Source organism: Lissotriton helveticus, chromosome 8 (assembly GCF_964261635.1).
Source record: "Lissotriton helveticus chromosome 8, aLisHel1.1, whole genome shotgun sequence".
Taxonomy (NCBI): Eukaryota; Metazoa; Chordata; class Amphibia; order Caudata; family Salamandridae; genus Lissotriton; species Lissotriton helveticus.
Genome location: NC_136069.1, coordinates 1,424,923,689 through 1,424,931,191, shown reverse-complemented (window position 1 = coordinate 1,424,931,191; position 7,503 = coordinate 1,424,923,689). Strand labels below are relative to the sequence as shown.

Here is a 7,503-nt window from a genome sequence, read left to right as displayed (position 1 = left end):
TCCCTCTATACAGCCACACAGAAAAGAAGGGTAAGTGTGACTGTGTGGCCTTCTGCATGCTGATAGTTCATCCTGAGCATGATATAAGGGAGGACCTAACACTTAAACCTAAAAGGTCTGTGTCCTGTCCCCACACAAAGGGTTGCATGCCCACCTGGAGTGAGCCCGGAGCCAGGGCAGGAAAGAAAGGGACTCTGTGCACTTCAAAGCATCTTCTACAAGTCTCTACCATTCCAAAGGCCCAACAGGATATAAACACTTGACCTATGACACAAGCAAATCTGAACTCTTCAGGAACTAAGGACATTCTACTAGGAAGAAGGAATGGTGTGCTGCCAGGTGGGACTTCCACTTTGCTGAACTGCTTTTCTGTGTTGGTCTGCTGCTTCTTGCCTGGGAGTGAGGCGTACAGGACCTGCTTCTTTACATCCCAGAACAAAAGTATTTGCAAGGGATTGTTGACTTGCTGCCTGTTTCTGCAATCTCAGGGACATCAAAGACTTCACCCTCCTACCTGCAACTCACATTTGCACACTGTGTGCTGTAAATCCTGCTCTGCCAAGTGATGCCAATCCAGTCCTGTGCCCTTGAAATTGAGTGTTCTGTGCTATAACACAGAAAATCCACACATCAATGATGTTGTGCCGATTGGTATTGGCTCATCTCCTTCGAAACAAACTCATTATTGCCACTGCATGAACTGTAGGCACCTCATTTTCAACAGTACAACGCACTATCCCCTGGTTCGGATGCATCCCCCACTTTGCGCGTCTGGAGCAAAAGCATCCTGCTCACATTGCCTACAACCCAGCAATTGGGTGATAGAACGGAGACAACTGCCATTGGCCAATGGGAAAAATTTACTCAGGAAGTGGTAAATTACAATCCAAAAAGAAAAAAAACGGCCCAGAGTGAAACAAGGGAAAGTAGAGAAACTCCCTCCAATAACATATGGTAAAACCAAGGGTCACAGGGAAATATTTAAAGACCAACCCAGGATGAAATCCCCAAACAAACAGTCTACTTACAAAAAACAACCTGGGGGTCTAAGAGGGAGCTAGTTATTGATCCCTAAATGCACTAAACTCCTAAAGAAGTGGCAAGTGAGTAAGGTGCTAGATCAAGCTTACTACCTATAATAAAGATGGAAATACAACCCCCCAGTCATATTACCCACTGCGATTGTTTGAACAGACCCATACAGAGCAAAATAGGATTCCCATCAACAAAGTGTGTAGATCAAATGTTTATCATTTGGTCATCCTGATAGGGCTGGCGTGTCTCTTGATCAGTAAGACCATGCCTTGCCTCAAACTCATCCGGGTCAAACCCTAAATCGCCGTGATGACCATAGAACTATGATCTAAATGGGAACTGTGCAGTGCAAAAAGGAAAAAGTGGTGTAATTAAAAAAGCATAGAGAAACAATAAGAACAAACTTTAATCAGCATTGTTCTCTCCCTTATTAAAACCAAGCAAGTAAAGCAGTTTAACCAAATAGCTGCATGTCAAAAGGCCAACATGTTTCAGCCAAACTGGATTAATTCCAAAGGCTTTCGTCAGGGCCACAGTTCTAAATACTTGCTACTGCATTTCGAATACTGATAGTATTAAAATATTTGTAGATGTACCAAGGCCTTTGATAAAGCCAGTTTTGTTCGGGGGCAATACCTGTTTCTCCTTTGCCCAGTCTGTTAAATTCTTCAGTAGAATTCCAGCAAACAGCTTGGCATCCGTATCTTGCAAGGTAATTAGGCGATAATTTTCTGGCAATTACCAATTTCCTTTCTTAAAGATAGGTGTTATTAGTGATCCTTACCATGACTTCGGGATTTGACCGCTCCGGGCCACTTCTCTAAAAACATCTGTAAGATAGGCTGACCAAAAATCAGGTGCTTCCTTGAATAATCCAAAAGGGATACCGTTGGGACCGGGGGCCCGTCCTTTTGTTTTTTTACCAACCTTGCCAATTGAGTTTTGGTTATTAAAATTACACCATCGTCGTCTAGGTCAACATTGTTTATATGCAGTTTGTTCAAGATTTAGAGGTTTTTTAAGAAACGTCACCCATTCTTCTTCAGATAAACTGGATCCTATAGCAACTTTATTTGGTCTAGCTAGACCATTAATTAATCTCCAAAACTCCAGCGAGTTTGGTAGTGTGCTTGCATGGAAGATTTTTGTCCACAGCTCTTGTCTGGCTGAATTTTTTTCATTCCAAATTAATTTCCTTAGAGTATAATTTGTGTTTCTTAATAGTGCCACTATTTCCTCCTTAAGCGGTAACTTGGATAGCTGTCTCCTAAGTTTATTTCACATACATCTGATTTTCCTTACAGTATGCGGAAGAAAGATGTTAGTTTCTCTACTTTCTACTTACAAAAAACAGCCTGGGGGTCTAAGAGGGAGCTAGTTAGTGATCCCTAAATGCACTAAACTCCTATAGAAGTGAGCAAGTGAGAAAGGTGCTAGATCAAGCTTACTACATATAATAAAGATGGAAATACAACCTCACAGTCATATGACCCACTGCGATTGTTTGAACAGACCCATACAGAGCAAAATAGGATTCCCATCAACAAAGTGTGTAGATCAAATGTTTATCATTTGGTCATCCTGATAGGGCTGGCGTGTCTCTTGATCAGTAAGACCATGCCATGCCTCAAACTCATCCGGGTCAAACCCTCAATCGCCGTGATGACCATAGAACTATGATCTAAATGGGAACTGTGCAGTGCAAAAAGGAAAAAGTGGTGTAATTAAAAAAGGATAGAGAAACAATAAGAACAAACTTTAATCAGCATTGTTCTCTCCCTTATTAAAACCAAGCAAGTAAAGCAGTTTAACCAAATAGCTGCATGTCAAAAGGCCAACATGTTTCAGCCAAACTGGACTAATTCCAAAGGCTTTCGTCAGGGCCACAGTTCTAAATACTTGCTACTGCATTTCACCGCCTACACCGCCCACAACGCCTGCCACCCGTTTTGCACCTAGCGTCTCCTGCTACCGGACCCCCATTTTTAATTCACATTTCTTTTTGACACTGTTGCCACAAAGAACCTGCTCCGCAGTAATCTGGCGTTGTAGCACACCAGGAAGGCATTCGGCTTCTCCTGGTGGGCCAGATGATGAAGCATGTCACCACCCAGGGTGGTGAGTGAGGGCTTCCTAAAAAAAAAAAACGCTGATTTCCACTGTGACTTCTTCAGGGAGATTTATTCTCTGTGTCGATTGAAAAAGGTAAACATCAAGCTTAGTACATTATATACTTCAAAAGCAGAATATATAATATTTAGACTTAAGGCTCGAAATTATGAACAAGGAGAAAAAGCTAGTTGTTTACTAGAGGCACAATTAAAACAGAGAGAAGCTATGACAGTTATTCCAGCTATTTATAACTCTGACTGTAAGCTAATTATTAGACTGAGGAAATAGTTAATACATTTGCAGATTACTATGAGAAGTTATATAGCTCACAGGATGATGATGATCACCACAAAGATGAGGAATTTTTGATAAAATAATACTCCCCTGCCTCAACGAACAGGATCTGCTCATACTGGCAGGCAAAATAATGCCCAAGCAATCTCTAAGCTTCCATACAATAAAGCACTGGGAGAAGATGGTTTTCCTGGGGAATTTTACCATTGGGTAAAACCAGAAGCAATAGACGACCTTTATAATGCCCATAAAGAAGCAGCGGAAACTGGTAGCCTCTCCTCACTCACCAATAAATCTATCATAACAGTCCTTTCCAAACCTGAGAAAGATCCATTATACTGCAGTAGCTATTGTCCAATTTTCCTTCTGAATACAGATTCAAAGATATTAGCCACCATTCTCGTAAAAAAGACTCTAACAAGCTATCTCTAAACGTATACATAATTCCCAAGTGGGATTCATGCCAGGCAGAAACTCTCGTCACATCTACACACTTTGGCTTACATACTCTGGCTTTCCAAAGATGCTGGAGAAGACAGAGTAGCCTTATCCTTAGGTGCCGAAAAGGCCTTTGACCGTATTGAATGGAGCTATATGTTCCATACACTACATAGGTTGGGATTTGGCAGTGAATATATCCCTAAATTCAAATGGTTATATAACACACCATCCCCACAAGTGGCTTGTGGGGGTTTTCTTTCAAAATCTATTTAACTGCAAAGAGGGACCTGCCAGGGTTGCCCCTTAGCGCCCCTGTTATTCCTTCTTGCACTTGAACCACTGGCTGCGGCAATAAGACAGTGTTCACAAATAGCAGGCATTCCTACCACAGGGATCTCAAAATACTTCTTTATGCAGATGACATATTGCTCACACTTACTGATCTACCTACTTGGCTCCCAACACTCATGTCTACAATGTTTTGCTTCTCGATCATTTCTGGCAATAAACACAATTGAAATACGAGTGAAGCTCTCTTATTGTCCAGGGGTACAACAAAAGCAGCTATTTTGGGCTATAATTTTCATTGGAAAGCAGACCACTTGAAGTATCTAGGTATTTTATCAACACAGGTTTAGAACGTATGATTCAAGATAGCTTAGATCCGATTATTGCCAAAACAAAGTAAGAATGTTAAAATGTCCCCATCTTAACCTATCCTTTTGGGGTACAGCACAGGCAGTGAAAATAATTATTTGTGCCACGTTTCACTCAATTTTTAAGTATGTTTAATTTGACAGATAAAATATCAATATTGCAAGATATTGACAAAGGTATTAAAACCTTTATTTGGGGATCTCTGAAACCTAGATTTGAAATCTCAAAATTGATTGCTCACATGCGATATGGGGGTCTTAGTTTATCGTGCAGTGAGCATTATTGTACAGCCCTCCATTTATGTCAATTGCTTTATCCTTGGCCCAGAAAGGAAGATCCCCCACTATGGGTTCTCAATGAAAGACAATCTGTACAGGCTACTTCAGGTTTGCAAATGTTTTACACTCATAAATCACCTGCTTTGCACAAACTTTCAACCCTATTATTCAATCTATGCTTAAGATTTGGATACATGCGCACAAACTCCTTAAGAGTAACCCAAAACGACACGGAAAGGCCCCCATATGGCATAACACTGATAGTAGAATAGGTAAACAGACTATTTCCTGGGATATATGGGAGAGAGCAGGTATTCTGATGTTGGAACACTTACTCACTTCAGAAGGTGAGCTTAATACCTTTGAAATATTTCGTAGGCTAGGACCATATCCGTGGATAGTTAAGGATTCCCCAGTGTTACAATACTTAAAAATTGGGGGGAAATTCAAAGGCGCAGTCTCTGGATTTTATAATCTTACAGTGCATAAATTACACTCATACCCATCACTAGCACAACTTCAAGTCACATGGCAGGAATTAATTACTGTAGCTTATTCCGATCAGGAATGGGCAGATGTTAATATGAACATGGATAAGGGAATCAGAGAGGCCAGAAAGAAATTTACTCTATTCAAAAGTCTTCATAACTGGTACTGGTCGCCACAAAAACTCAAGACAGCATGTTTACTACACCAATCTACCTGGTGGAGGTGCCCACCAGAGGACTGCAATATACTATACATTTTATTCTGATGTCCAATTTCGAAAGAATATTGATCTTCCATACCTGCCTCTCTACATAGAGCTATACATGTGTCCATTCCTTTAACAGAAAATTAGTTCTATTGCATGATATTACTGATCTCCCAAATCTAACAAATTATACAAGACGATTGATAGCTATTGCACTCACCGTAAGAAATATTTGTATATTAAGACATTGGAGAACACCACAATGTCCTACACACGATGAATGGCTAATTTAAATGTATAAATTGCATCATGTGAAAAACCCATTTATAGATAGCAGGACAATGTTGGAATTTTCATCCAAATTTGGAACCCCTTTCTAGCTAATACATATTCTATTTCTGGTAATATTTCACATTTTTCCTTCAAATTAGGAACTACAATAAGGGACTACCTTCCTTTATCATTTCCTTAATAATTCATTGTCAGCTTTATTTATATTGCTGTTGTTGCTATTATCATTAGAACTGTTGATGCTTTAGCCATTAACACTATTATTTTAATTAGGACTTACTGTTCACCTATTGCAAGTTGTAGAGTTAGTAGGAATATCTCCACTTGAAATTTTATATTTGTATGATATTATAGCAACTATCTTCTAACTGTCTATGTTATATGGTTTACTGCATCCCTAGTCCACCTATCCTATTTCTTCCTTTCCAGAGTTTATGAGTATCTCAGATATTGGATCCCCTGATATCTTTATTATCTTGTTTGTCTTTCGAAATCTGAGAAGGTAACATTTCATAGTAATTTATTGTGTGGCCATAATTTGATTTATTGTTTATTCTCTTTTTTATTGGGCATCTGCAGCATTTCCCCTTGAGAACAGGAAGAATGGCAAAATGTAATTTGATTTCAAAATACTTTTCAAAGTTTCCAGGACAAGAATCATAGCAACCAGTCCGATTAGTAGGTACCCAGCCGCACATACTTTATATAGTGCAGACAGTATTTGGCTTGCTTGTTCTCCAGGGACGTAGTCTCCTAATCCAATGGTAGTGAGTGACATGAAACAAAAATATAAAGCATCCAGATAGCTCCAGTTTCCTTCAATCAGACTGAAGACCCATGCAGGGATGAACAAAAACAGGCATGCCACAAGACTGATGAAAGCAACTCCATGGAGAAGAGTAACCATAATGTTGGAAAATCCAAAGTGAATCCGTATGTAGCGTATTGGCTTGTCGTTCATCAGGATCAGCAGATTCTGAGATGTGATGGAGAGCACAAACAAAGAGAATGGAATTCCAAAAATCAAGTACAAAAGTCAAAATACTTTTCCACCATCAGATATGGGAACTGGGTGCCCGAATCCTATTGTGGTAACCGTGGTGCTGACGAAGAAGAGTGACGAGGCCAGGTCCCACTGCACACCGCTCATGACGTTGCACAGCACTGACACCCCCATGGTGCGGGCCTCCACACCTGCGCCAGGAACGGCTCCAGCTCGGCCTCGGTGACGCAGACGTGCTCGGTGAGGAAGGCTCTGCGAGTGGCGCTCAGGGCGCTCCGCACGTCGTCCTCGCGAGGCTGCTCCAGCAGCGAGAAGACCCAAGCCCCGACCATCAGGAACAAGCAGTAGGCGACCAGCATCAAGCAATAGAGCAGGCTAGGGTTGGGGGCCAGAGCTCTGTTGGGAACGCACTTCTCTGCACAACTGGCTAGTTTCACAAGGACTGCCCCACCCAGGGCGCCATCTTTTGAAAGCGGAGTATTATAAAAATTATAAAAGAGGTTTATAAAGCTCTCGATTGCCGTCTTGGCGCTGGGAAGTGTGAGAGAGGGCTGCTCCATTAGATCCTGCAACTTAGTTAGAAGGGAACAACCAGGATTTAGGGGATTTCCTAAAATGTCTCCAACTTTTATGTATATTGTTTATATAATGACATGTACTTCTCAATACAAATATACAAAAAACAAACACATTTCTAA

The 7,503-nt window shown here is 40.9% G+C and overlaps 1 pseudogene; it reads right to left on the bottom strand.

Annotated features, from left to right (window-relative positions):
* Positions 1-6,364: 6,364 nt before the first annotated feature.
* Positions 6,365-7,231, bottom strand: LOC144773905 (potassium channel subfamily K member 1 pseudogene; annotated as a pseudogene).
* Between the last annotated feature and the right edge of the window lie 272 nt (positions 7,232-7,503).